The sequence below is a fragment of the Polypterus senegalus genome, chromosome 14 (genome assembly GCF_016835505.1).
Source record: "Polypterus senegalus isolate Bchr_013 chromosome 14, ASM1683550v1, whole genome shotgun sequence".
Classification (NCBI taxonomy): domain Eukaryota; kingdom Metazoa; phylum Chordata; class Cladistia; order Polypteriformes; family Polypteridae; genus Polypterus; species Polypterus senegalus.
This window is the reverse complement of record NC_053167.1, coordinates 84,761,155-84,775,831: the sequence shown is the minus strand read 5'-3', so window position 1 is coordinate 84,775,831 and position 14,677 is coordinate 84,761,155. Positions and strand designations below refer to the sequence as shown.

The 14,677-nt window shown below is 38.4% G+C and overlaps 1 protein-coding gene across 3 annotated transcripts in view; it reads right to left on the bottom strand.

The window, feature by feature from the left end:
• The window catches only part of astn1 (astrotactin 1), a 1,272,040-nt gene that overhangs the window by 718,793 nt on the left and 538,570 nt on the right, over nt 1-14,677 (bottom strand). The window lies entirely within an intron of this gene.

The window sequence follows — 14,677 nt, the reverse complement described above, 5'->3', positions numbered from 1 at the left end:
TAAGCAATTCACTAATTTCAGACTACAAAGAGTAATTCAACCTGGAAAGAAAGGCAAAGATAAACAGCTCTACTGTATCTGATTGAATGGAATCTGACTGTTGCAGAGGTAAATGTTAGACTATGACATATAAAGACATCTACAGTGTACTACAGAAAGTAGGCAATGCTGAAACTAGTGTGTAGCTGTTTGTAACACTTGTGAGGAAAATGAAAACAAGAGAAATGAAACTGTTTAATATAACTTCAGGTATTACCTGGATTTGGTCATCCATAATGCTCTTATCTTTATTCTCACAGTAGTCTCTTATTGTATATTGCAAGAGAGAATGGTTAGAATGAATAATGAGAACAAACTCTTGGGCTGAAACAAAATAATATAAGGTTCCCAGCAATGGCACATAAAGGTTAACCATGGTAACACAAACCAACAGCAAAGTAAGTAATCGAATAATGACAGTTTTACTTATAGCCCTAAAGAACACGCATATTTCCTGCAATACACATGCATCGTCACAATAAGCTGGGAAGGGAGGAGGGCAATTTCATTAAAAAAGACAGGGTGTGCCACCTAGGAACTCCAATAGGATCACATCAGATAAAGAAACCTCCAAAAATTGCTTAGCTATGTAGTAAAGGGTATTTAAACAGTCCTTCTCAACTTCAATTAAGGCATTGTGATAAAAGAAATTATCCTTTTAAAAGTTCAGCAATCTTTTCTATATTCTGGTAGTTCAAAGCACATTCTGCTCTCGGATGACTGCATTTTAATTTATATTTAGTGTGTGATAACAATTTATTAGACACCATATGTAGTATTTGTCTTTTGATATTAAAAAACAGTGCTAGCAATATAGTTTACCCATAAAGCATATTAGAAATATTATCTTTGCATTTTTGATACTCGCGGTGCACTTATGGAAATTCTGACCATTAAGAATATGCATTTTATTAAATTTACATCAATAGCTTAAGCACAAAGATAAAACTCAGCAAAATGACAAAAAAATTAAGAAGCCAGTAATTAATTCTGGAACCTGCAACATTCTTAATGCCAATATAGAATGGAGGCAGGTGTGACATAATCTAAGTCTGAATGAGGGAGGCAGTCTGTTATAGGGTTGAAAACATAACTGCATGGGGTCAATTCTGAACCACAAATTAACTCAACAGACTCAACAAATCTGTGCAGATATGGAAAAGATGAGTAAATTCCACACAGATGTGTGAGATTTGGATTCAATACAATACATTGTGGCCCGGTTGGGATGCCTCTTCTTTATACGGTCCAGGGAAACAAGCATGGACTGAACTGGAATGCTAAATGGCAGCCTCCCTGGGTGGCAGTGGTGCCTCGCATTCCTGCAGGGCTCCATGGGAGATGGAGTTCTCTACAACCCTGTTGGGGTCCAGGGGTGCCGCCAGGGGGCACTGTAGTTGTTCCTGAGCCCATGTGGGCGGCTCTTCCACCACACCCGGAAGTGCAGCTGGAAATAGGTCGTCGAACACCTGGAGCACTTCCAGGTGGGCTATAAAAAGAGCCAGCAGCCACCACTCCAGGAACCAGAGTCGGGAGGAAGGAGGCGAACCTTGCTGAGGAGGAGTGGAGGAGAAAGAGAAAGAATAAGAGAAGGAAAGTATTGAGATTGTGCTTGTGTTTGGGACTGTGTTGTGTACTTATGGGAATGGAGAAGATGTTGCCCACAAGTGAAGAAACAAAAATAAAACTTTTGTGTTTTTATAAGTGTGCCTCCTGCGTCTGTCTGTGTCAGGTTAAACGCTGGTATAGCGCCATCTACTGTCAAAACATATATGAGGCAGTAGTGCTAACCACTGCTCCACCATGCCTGAAATAAGTTATATTTTCACTTTAAACATTAGGCTAGATAAGCCACTTACAAAATGTATACCCATAAAAATATCTCATTTGCTCTGTCACAAATAAAGCTTCCTCATTTCAAAACCCACACCCTGCAACTGTCTGTGTGGAGGTGGCATGTTCTGTTTACATCTGCTTGGTGGGTTTTAGTCCAGATACTAAAATTTTCCTCCCACATCTTCACTAGATTCATTGCCCTGGGTGTGGCTGTAAGTGAGCCCTACGATGGACTAGTATGTCATGCAGGGGTTAGTTTCTGCCTTGAACCCAGTGCTGCGATTATATTCTTCTATGTCCTGGATTAGGGAGGTTTAAGAATGTTATGTTATGTAGAATTTCTTAACATCAGTAACAAACATCTATATATATAAAATTCTTTTCGCGTTTAAAACGGAAATTGCGTATGACCACGCAAAACGGAAATTACGTAATACCACAGAACATATTATAATACAGGAACTTATCACTTCATTTGTGGATGGCATTTTTAAATCATCTTTACGAATTGTCATTATTTTTGTGAGAGTTATTTTACTGATATTGAAAAGAAGTAAACACAAACACTCCGATCTATCCCATAAAAGTGTGCCCCGCGTCACCCTCTTCCAGCCCACCTCTCTGGACTCCAGCGCTGAGCCGTCCAGCGCCAGGCGCGTTCTGACAGAGAAGTTTTATTTATTCGTCCAAGTGACTGTCTCGGAAACTGACACATTCTAACTTTTTTTTAATTGGCAGTACTTGATAGAAGGGATGAAGAAAACAGCTTTGCGTCTTTCTACTTTTTAACTGCGTCGAGCTGTAGAAGACGGCGAGGGGTCGTGACAACAAAATGGACGCTGGAAGGTGTGGAATGTTGGGTTGCTCTTCTGGGTTGACAGCTTTGCAGTTTCGGGCAGCGTCCTCTCTTCTCACACTGTTTGTGACACTTCAAGTGCCTCATCAGCTCCCTGGACAGTGGAAATCTTTGCGAATGAGTGTAATCTGCGAAATCGAAGTGTGTCTCTCTTGGTAAATTGCAGTGCATGGCTACTTACTGTCAATTAAGGTGAGTTCGGGTCACTAAAACCCCACAACATTCAATGTTGCTTTTGTGATGAATTCTTTTAAGAAGATGGAGGGTTTACATCTAAGAATATGTACCGACCTCTTCATGTAAATTATTGGACTTGGGAATTGTTTGGACCTTCTGCCCATTAAGCATGGAAGGGCAGCATCCACATTTCTCAGAATAATTTTTCTCTTAAATCACAGGCGCGTAGTGCAAGGTTGTCAAGCAGGTAGTTTACCCGAAACCACTGCAGTAGTACTCAATGTATCTTTACTTCTTAAATGTTAATGCTTTACTGTTTAATGATTTATACACTTCTTATATGTTCTTCAAATTATTTTATCAAAATGTTTTACTACTTAATAACTTATTTTATAAATACTACATTTTATTTTTTTCCCTTGCACTCAGTGTGCGAAGCCACTGGGTAATCAGCTAGTTCTACCTAAAATACTTTGTACTAACAACTTTGCTAAACAGGGCTTTCAGAATACAAAGATTAAAATTAAAGAATTACATAGATAGAATATAATTTGTCTACAGAGGAAACTGTGAATTTCTACAGGAGCTCTTTAAATAAATAAATAAATTCAAAAAAAAAATAAATAAACACTTTGGTCTAAACACACACCGGAATGACTACAAAGCTTGAAAATTCAAAAGAAAGGAAAGTTTTGACTTGGTCATCACAGCCACAAGGAGGTATTATGCAGACGTATTGCTGTTGGTATAAAGGAGCACCAGTAGAGTTTCTTGGAACACTTCTGCTGAATAATTTGCTAGCTGAAGGTCCTAAGTGTTAGTGTGCCACAGAGGGGATGCACAGTATTGTTCATAATGGCACTCATCTTTGTTTTAATCTTCTCTTTTGCTGCTACTTCCAGGGAGTCCAGAGTGCATCCTATAATTGAGCTTGTCCTTTTAATTAGCTTACTGATTCAGTGGGCCTCACTTGAAGTGATGTTACCAGCCCAGCATACCACAGCATAGAAATGTGCATTAGTTCCTCTGAGTTCTGAGACCAATGCAATCTGTCATTAACACTATAATTAAAACAGCCTATGAAAAAACTCGTAGATCTGTCCCACCTTAAATCGCTTCGCACCTCTTCAGCATCTTTTGTCCTTTAATGTAGACTCCTAAGTACTTATTGGAATGGACTACCGCTACACCCACTTCATGAACAGTGACTGGACATACAGGCTCTTTGGTGCAGCAGAAGTCAATGACCAGTTCCTTAGTTTTGAGAATAAGTCTGCAGATCCTATGCCCATGGAATGGACTAAGTCATTTGGGAAGACAGATCAATAGATGTTAGGATAATTAGAAACAGTTGTGGAGCCGACCCGGACACAGACAGGCGGACATGTTCTTAATCACCACCACACGTTTATTATTTACAATATTTACAAATTATTAAAGTCACTCAGACTCAGTTCGTGCACAATTACCTCAACACACAGTCCTGGCCACACAAATGCCTTCTCTTCGGGTCGCCTCCACACTCTCTTTTGCCTCGTCCTGCTTCCACCCGACTCCAGCCCTGAATGAAGGGAGACGGCCCCTTTTATATTCTCCCGGATGAGCTCCAGGTGATTCCCGACACTCCTTCATTGGCCACGCCCCAGCGTGGCGGAAGTGCCGGCTGTTCTACGGCAGCTCTCCGGGCGCCCTTTTAATTCCTCCCCCCAGCACTTCTTGGTGTGGCGGAAGTGCTGAGGTAACAGGTCCCCAAGGCATTGGGGCACCTCCTGGCGGTGAGCATGGGCCCCTACAGGGTGGGGCTTCCATGCCCTCAACCCGTGGCCCACAAAGCAACAAGGAAGGCGGCCTCCACGTGATCCAGGGTGGGCATAGACCCACATCCGGTCCCTCACGGTGTCCCGGCCGGGTCATTTCCCCTGGCATCCCTGACACAGTAAATAGTCCTGCACAACTGAGCGTGCATGAGTGTGACCTGTGATGTACCATCATGCTACCTTAGGTTGACCACAGTGAGTGCTGCAGCGTACTGTGACTCGGTAATTTACTGGTGAATGCATGGACTTCACCCCAAGTGCTTAGGTTGGTGCAGGATAACTCAGTGTGGATTATATGACAGAAAAAAAATATTGAAAGATATTGAAATTCTTAGATGAAAATGAAATGGTTTGTGCAGTGCTGCAGTAGACCTTTGTATTTGAATCCATGTCTTGATTTTATTTATGCTCCAGCAATTCCAATATGAGGTTTGCACCAAGAAACTATTTTTTCCCTTTCACTCCAATACTCTCTTTCTCATCCAGTTTATCATTACACCTCATAAGTGCAAAATCATCTGAGGATTTTCACAAGTGACACGACCTGGTGTTATATTTAAAGTCTGAGGTCTACAGAGTAAAGAGAAAAGGTGACAGGACTCTTCCATGCTGTGCTGTAGTGTTGCTCACATCTGTATGAGAAACACGTTCCTTGAGCCTCACAAACTGTAGCCTGCCTGACAGATAGTCCATTATCCAGGACACCACAGGCTCATCCACCTGCATATCTCTGTGTTCCCCTTCAAAAGGGATGGCTGGATGGTATTGAAGGTGCTGGGCAAATTAAAAACATAATTCACACAGTGATGCCAGCTTTGTCCAGGTGAGAATAAGTCCACTCCAATCCAATCTTTGTCCGATAGGCAAATTGTATGAGTCCAGGTGGTCTACCACAAGATGACTCATATAGTCTACGATTAGTCTCTCCAAGGTCTTCAAGATGTGAGACAAAAGCGCCACTGGTCTGTAGTTATTAGGTGAAGAGGCGTCTGCCTTCTTTGAAACAGGAACAATGCAGGATGTTTTCCACAGCAGTGGCACTTTCTGAAGCCTTGGGGACAAACTGAACAGGTGACAGAGGACTCCTCAAAGTTGATCTGCAGAGGCCTTAAGAACTCATGGACTGACTCTATCTGGTCCTGCAGCTTTTCTTTCATGTACCTTCCTCAGCAGCCTCTTTACTTGGTCTTCAGTTCAGTGCACACTGTATTCAACTTACAAATATAACCAGATATTTTTCCATATGGCAGTTACTTTTTTCTGGCATTGTTCTACACTATTTTAGGTAAACTACTTTGATTAAAAAATATATTGTTAGAGTGCACAGACACCATCAAATGTCAGTTCAAAATTATGCACCCATTCATTTCTGACCTGATTTTTCTGTTCAGAATGATATATGTGAATTATGCAAATTACAGGCAAGTAGAAAAGGTTTAAAATCTATTTATTCATTTCAATCATCTGTTTATTCTGTTCCGGTGCCTTGAGTTAGAGCCTTGTCCCAGCTGACACACAGCAGGGTGCAAAGCAGGGTCAAACCCTGATTGTGAATCAAGTCAGCATCTCAGCAGTGACAATTATAGTAATATTAAAGGCGTCAGGAGCAATATGCAGCAAATGCTCCCATTTAATTGTTTGCAATTATTAGTCATAACCGCTGGCATATAAAAGCTGATATGAAGCACTAAAAAAATAACTGGAGGAAAAAAGTGATACAAATTGTTTTTTTATTATAAAATGAATTAATATTTAAAAACAGCTATTACATTAATACTTTGTGCTTTTCTTTGTGTATTAATTTTTAACAGCAACTTTAAATCTGCAAATAGTATTGTATCATTCCTTGTATAGTATACTTACATTGAAAAAAAGTATTTGGGGTTTTGTGTATTTGTATGTTGCTGCAGATTTTCAGATTTTATAACAATGATGATTCCTAAATAATATTTTAGCATACTTTAAAACATCTGCTTTGTCATAACAGACTACCAGACTAACTATTTCAGTCCCAGAAGTAAAATAATCAACCATAGAATTAGTAAGAAAAGCTATTAAGGCTTTTCTATTGAGAAGCTGAAGTCATTATAATGCAATATTTTACTCTTGGGATACTAAGCAAGTTTAATTAAATAGTATTTGCAAAAGAGTAACATAAATGAGTTATTGCCACTGTGAATAATATATATGTCATGCTCAAAAAAATTAAGAGAACACTTAAATCACACATCGTATCTAAATGAAGAAAATACTCAAGTGGAAAATCTTTACTGAGTAATACCTTGTAATTAGTTGAGAACAAAATGATGAAACAAAGGTCAATGGAACAGAAATCAACAACCCATTAAGAGCTGGATTCAACATCACACTGAAAATCAAAGTCAAAAATTGAAATCACAGATCCAACTTGTGTGAATTTCATCATGGCAACTCATAATGTGATTCAGTAGTGTGTATGGCCCCCATGTATCTGTATGCACTCCTGACAACATCTGGGCATGCTCCTGAGGATCTCCTCCCAGACATCAGTATATCAGTAAGCTTCTGGACAGTCTGTGGCACTACTTGGAGGTGTCAGATGCAGCGATACATAGTGTCCCAGAGGTTCTCATTTGGATTTAGGTCTAGGGGACGTGTGGGTCATTTTATAGGTCTCCTCCTGCTCCTCCTCACACAATGGAGCAGATGCTAGTCCTACCGCTGGGTTGATACCCTCCTATGGCCCTGTCCCACTGCCCTCATGTAACAGTTGGCCTTCTGCATGTTCATACAGCCAACCTTCTTGAAATGACACTTATGGATGCGCCACCCTGGAGGAGCTGGATTGCCTGTGAAATCTGAACTGCCTGCAGGTGCTGTCTCAAGGCTGCCAGCAGTAACAAGGACATTAGCAAAATGCAAAACTAGAGAAGAATCAGCTGGGAAATATAAGGAGAGAACAATTGTCTGTGGCCTCCACCTGTAAAACCATTCCTTTTTTGGGGGGTGTTGCTTCTCTGGTGCAACTCTTGTCGCTTTCAATTGCACCAAAGCAGATGAAGTTGATTCATAATCGCTTATGATTCCGTACTGGCCAGAATGATATTGCTGAAGCTTAACTGACACATGGTGTTAGACTATAATTATTAAGTGTTACCTTAAGAAACTTGTACCAGTATTTAAAAAAGAAATAACAAAATATTACACTTCTTTGTATGCTATACACTTTATTATGCTTTTCATTTTCCTAACATTATGTTTTTTGTATTTTTGTTGGCTATCTTACTGGTTGCATTTGGAATACATGTCACATTTGACTTAAATGTAAAAGAATGCTTTATGAAAAAAGTTATGTTTTACAAATAATAGAAGATCTTAACTATTGAACAAATGCATGTTTTATGAACCACAGCAAAAAAATCCATTTTCTCTATCAATTTACATAAGGTATGAACATATCCAAGCAATCATTGGGCACAAGGCAAATACAACACTTGGACAGTGTGCCAGACCATCACAGGGTGAACACACACACACATGGATGTGCACAGCCTGGGGGGTCAATTTAGCTTTACCAATCCACCTAACATGCATGTGTGTGGGAGGAGACTGGAGCACTCGGAAGAAACCCATGTCGACAAGGGGAGAACATGCAGACTGCACACTAAAAAATTAAGACACTAAGATTAAAAAAAAGAAAACAAAAGCTTTCCAAACCTCATATTGGAATTGCTGGAGCCTAAATAAAATCAAGACATGGATTCAAATTTCAGAATTTAATTGTATCTGGTCCCTTACCAAGATTATATAGAGGGGATGTGATTTATAGCAGATTGCATTCCTTTCACTGCTGGCTAGAAACCTGGTGTGCAAATAAAAGCAAAGCATTTGTAAACAATTGGGATGATTTTTGGGAAAGGCCTGGATTTTTCAGAAGAGATGGTCTTCATCCTAACTGGAGGGGATCTTATGTATTATCCCAAAATATGGCAGCAAAACTGCCTGGTTGACTGATTAGAGCACCATCCAGGCCGCAGTCATGTGATCTTAAATCACAGGCTGTTGTTTATCCCACCTGTTATTTTCCTGAACCTGTTACCCATAATCCCTGTTGTGGGGCATCCAGTAAATTTAGTCTTGATACAAAAGGGGCATCTGTAATAGAAATTTACTTCAAATTAAAATAAAAAATATATCAGCAGTTCAGAAAGAACCATGCAGTTTTAAATGCTGTTTATTGAACATTCGCTCTCTTGGCACTAAAGCTGTTTTGGTAAATTATATTATATTAAGTACAAAATCTGATCTGTGTCTTCTTACTGAAACCTGGCTTAGTAAATGTAACACTGTTCCCCTAGCTGAGGCGTCACCAGATGGATACTCATTCCTTCATAAGTCTAGAGATTCTGGTCGAGGAGGAGGCCTTGGAATAATTCATTGTAACGAAATGCAAATCACTTCTAAAAATTTAGGCAACTTTACATCCTTTGAGGCATTCATTTTAAATATTAAAACAGATTCCAACACAATTATAGTGCTAGTCTACAGACCACCAGGGCCATATTCATTGTTCATGACTGAATTTAGCAACCTTCTATCTGAATTGGCTATAAATTATGATCACGTAGTTCTGATGGAGGATTTTAATGTACACATTGATGTGGAAACTGACACTTTTAGCAAATGTTTTACTTATTTGTTAAATTCAGTAGGATTTTGTCAGATTGTCAAAGGTCCAACTCATAATCATAACCACACATTAGATTTAATTATAACTTACAAAGTTGAAATTCAAAATTTAAATATTACTCCATTAAATGTAGTTATTTCCGATCACTTCTTAATTACATTTGATTTAGTTCTGCCCATGCCAATGCACTCACAGATTAAAACAAAGACATCTAGATTGTAATTCTGCTTCAAAATTTATAGATACCTTGAGTAAGTCGAGTGTAATTGTGGAAAACCATTTAGATCAGTTAACATCAAATGTAAACGTGGAAAACAATTTAGATCAGCTAATATCACATTATAATGTGACCTTGAGAGATGCTCTGGACACAGTGGCTCCCCTAAAACAAAAGTGATCAAAGCACATAGAAACTCTCCCTGGTTTAATGAAAATACTCGAGCTCTTAAATTAGAGTGTCGAAAACTGGAGCGCAGATGGAGAACAACAAAGCTACATGTCTTTCAAATTGCATGGACAGAGAGTGTTAAAAATATAAAAAGCCCTCTTTAAAGCTCGCTCAGAATACTATTCTACATTAATAGATAGCAATAAAAAAATCCTAGGTACTTTTAGAAGTGGCTAAATTAACAAATGGCAATTCAGATCAACAGTGCAAAATACCAACAGATATTAGCAGTACAGACTTTATGAACTTCTTCAATGAGAAAATTAAAAATATAAGATCCCAGATCTCAGCATCACAGTACAAACCAAATACTAGCTTAGCAGACCCTGCACATTGCATTCAGCACTTTAGTAATTTTAATCCTGTAACTCACCAGGAAGTCTTAACTTTAATTACTAAAATGAAGCCCACTACTTGTTCCCTAGATCCAGTGCCAACAAAACTAGTAAAAAGTGCAATGGATGTTCTTGCAGCCTATTCTAACCGTTATCAATAGTTCAACAATTACTGCATGGCACCGTACCTGATGCACTAAAAGTGTCAGTCATTAAACCTTTACTTAAAAAGTCAGACCTAGACCCACACATACTAAATAATTATCAAATTTACCATTTCTCTCTAAAATACTAGAAAAGTAGTCGCCAGTCAGCTTCAGTCACACCTTACGCATTACAATTTATTTGAGAAATTCCAGTCTGGCTTTCTCACTGGTCATAGTACAGAAACTGCACTAACACGGGTTGTAAATGACATTCTGATATCCTCTGATGAAGGAAACTCCACTGTAATTATGTTGTTGGACTTAAGTGCAGCATTTGACACCATTCTATTTTACTGCACAGGCTAGAAAGCGATGTTGGGCTTACTCAAATCGATTCCAATATGTACAGAAATGTGCTGACAGTACTCCATCATTATACGCAGAAGTTCAATATGGTGTCCCGCAGGGCTCAGTACTGGGACCTTTACTGTTTTCACTTTACATGCTTCCACTGGGATCTCTCATTAGGAAACATAATGTTAATTTTCACTCGTATGCAGATGACACCCAGTTATACCTTTCATTTAAATCAAATGAAGTTTCTCCGATGTTGTCTTTAATTAGTTGTGTTAGTGAATTAAAGGAATGGATGAATGAGAACTACTTGTCTTTAAATACAGATAAAACAGAGATGTTAATTGTTGGAGGGAATGACGCTGATCACAGCAATATTTTGTTGTCATTTAACTCAGTTGGAATCCCAATTAATTTTACTGAATCGGCCCGCAATCTAGGAGTTATCTTTGATCCTAGCATGTCATTTAAAGCACATATTACAAAGTTGTCCAAAACATGTTTCTTCCATCTTAAAAATGTTAGGAAATTAAGGCGCTTTCTAAATAAACAGGATTGAGAAATTAATTCATGCATTTATCTCTAGTAGGATTGACTACTGCAATGCGGTGTTCACTGGCTGTTCAAACTGTTCTTTATACAGCCTCCAGTTAATCCAAAATGCGGCTGCAAAATTATTACAAGAACAAGAAAATATGAACACATAACTCCAGTTCTTAAATCCTTACGCTGGCTCCCAGTTAAGTTTAGGGCTGATTTCAAAATCCTCCTTTTAACATATAAAGCATTAAATGGCCAAGGTCCGCTTACTTGTCTGAACTTATCATGACTTACAAACCTGAGCACATTAAGATCTCAAGATGCCGGTCTGCTTAGGATTCCAAGGATTAATAAAATAACAGTGGGAGGTCGAGCTTTTAGTTACAGGGCCCCTAAACTGTGGAATGGTCTTCCTGCTTCTATAAGAGATGCCCCTTCAGTCTCAGCCTTTAAATCCCGGCTGAAGACTCACTACTTCAGTTTAGCATATCCTGACTAGAGCTGCTGATTAACTGTACATACTGCATCTCTGTTGTTAGTCATTAGCACTAAAACATAAGTAACATGATAGTTATAATTTGAATACTAACCCTCACCTATTCTGTTTCTTTCTCGGTACCCAAATGTGACAATTGGTGCCACGGCCCACCTGCCAAGTTGTTTGCCTGCCCATGGTAAAGTCATCCCTGATGGAGGATCACAGGAATCATGGGAAAGAGGGGTCCTTTCATCGGAGCAATGTTTCAGCCGTGGAATGGCCAAATGGGGAGGCAGCTTGATGGATGAGGTCTCCAGGACTCTAAAAATATCCAAATCTTATTATGTGATATCATCTACTGTTAAATTCTGCTCCGTACTTCTAAAATTTTATTATTATGCTGTATTAAGGATTTGTTCTGTTCTGTGTATTGTATTGTATTGACCCCCTTCTTTTGACACCCACTGCACGCCCAACCTACCTGGAAAGGGGTCTCTCTTTAAACTGCCTTTCCCAAGGTTTCTCCCATTTTCCCTACAAGGTTTTTTGGGAGTTTTTCCTTGTCTTCTCAGAGAGTCAAGGCTGGGGGGCTGTCAAGAGGCAGGACCTGTTAAAGCCCAATGCGGCACTTCCTGTGTGATTTTGGGCTATACAAAAATAAACTGTATTGTAAACCGCATTCAAATACAAAGGTCTACTGCAGCACTGCACAAACCATTTCATTTTCATCTAAGAATTTCAATATCTTTCAATATTATTTTTCTGTCATATAATCCACACTGAGTTATCCTGCACCAACCTAAGCACTTGGGGTGAAGTCCATGCATTCACCAGTAAATTACTGAGTCACAGTACGCTGCAGCACTCTCTGTGGTCAACCTAAGGTAGCATGATGGTACATCACAGGTCACACTCATGCACGCTCAGTTGTGCAGAACTATTTACTGTTTCTAATTATCCTAAGATCTATTGATCTGTCTTCCCAAATGACTTAGTCCATTCCATGGGCATAGGATCTGCAGACTTACATGATAGTAACAAGAGCCACTCAATTGCATATCATGCAAGTGCATTCTCAAATATAAATCCTTAAAAGAAGCTCAAGTAAACATAAGAAACAAGTAAAAATGACTAGAACTGAAGAATCTGGAATTAATTGCTTTCTTTGCTAGTGCGGCTACTGCCGCTACTTTAAAACAGAGATTAGAGATTTCATAGAGGCATTATTAATCCTCACAGTGGACAGCTCTAGGTGGATTAAATTACAAAAAGTTAGAAGCCAGTGGTGAAAATTAACTGATTCAGGAGATTTCCATCTAGAGGATATCAGAATCTTTGCAGCAGTGAAACTCAACAGGTGAACACTTTGATGAGAGAAGAGAAACGATGCTAAGAAGTCATCAAAAAGGAGAAATACTTGAGGGCGAAAAGAATATTAAGGTCATGTATTGAGAGAGAATAAAGAATGGCAAAACATAAGCAAAAAAAAAAGAAATAGCAAGCAGGAAATGGAGACTGCACAGATTCAGCCCAATATGTCACATAAGCTCCCAAACACAATATAAACTACTAACTCTAATTGGAAATTAACGGCAGCAGGCAGCTAGTTTTCATACAATTTAGGTACCTGTAAAAGTCTTTGAGACTTTCCATCATCAATTTATTCACTTGAATAAAAAAAAGGCAATTATCACCAAGGGAATGCTAAATGTTTAATTGCAGGTAGATGTTAATTTCTTATACATTCATAACATCCTGTCTCAATGCTGCTGCTGCAGCAAAAAAATAATTAAACACTACCTAGCACTTGGCACATTCATTTTGTTGTTCATAAGACACTATTCTGCTCCTGCAATGATAATAAAATTTGATGTCATTAATATTTCGCTGATCGCTTTTTGCAGGGTATTACCATGACCATTGACGACAATAATTATGCACATTAATAACAACTGTGTGGCTGCTCACTGCTAGAAATGTGTTTCTATGTTTGCATCATTAACAAGCATGTGTATCCCAAAGCACAAAATGAATGTGCCTTAATTCATCTTATACCACATAAAATTACATTACATTACATCTAAATTAAATTGAACTTTTAAATTTTATAAAAATTCTGTGTTAAAATAACATATTTATGACTCTGTTTTGAATACACAGCAGAGCTAGTACTTCAAGAAATTTGGTGCCCTTTGCTATCCTCAGTAAAAAAGAAACTATTAAAAATCTGGAGGTTATTTTTAATTTTTGGAAAAAGGACAGCTTCTCCAGATGTATTGTTGCACACCAGTTTCTGAACACAAAACAGCAGCCTATTGGATTGGAGCTGTAATGTTTATTGTTTTCTTCTCAGTCTATCTGTTTGAATTAAACCGTCAAAATCTAATTAATTTGTTATCCATGTAGTTTCCTGTCTTGAGCCAGTTTCTTCTCAGGACTTCTTCAGTATTGAACGTTAACTTTATTAATTTAGTGGTTTCTTCTCCACTCCTGCTGGGTGTAAGTAAACGTGTAGAAGATGATGACTTGATTTTCAACTCATTTTGGCATTAATTGTGTATCTTCAGTAACTTTGATAGGTCACCCAGCATTTCTACAGTATGACTCCGTTCTGTTGGATGCTTTCCTAAATTTTTCCCATTGGAATTGATAACATGTAGCTTTCTTTTTATTGTATTTCTCAGTAACATTGAGCAAGAGAAATTCTTTAATTTACTACTGTAAATCTCGTCACTCTGTATTGTACGGCGAGGAACTATATTTTTTTTATAAAAAGAATCTTATGAAATATAACTCACCGTAAAGCTTTGCAGCTCAGCATTTATCATTTCATATTTACTGTAGAAGTAGCAGTGTCAGCTTACATTTCATTACTGTCCCCATATTATAAGGGCTTTGAGTTGTTCAAAAAATGATTTAGTTCAATTTTTTTTTATTTCACTGAAGTTCCATACTGATGGAAAAGAAGAAAAAGAAATTTGA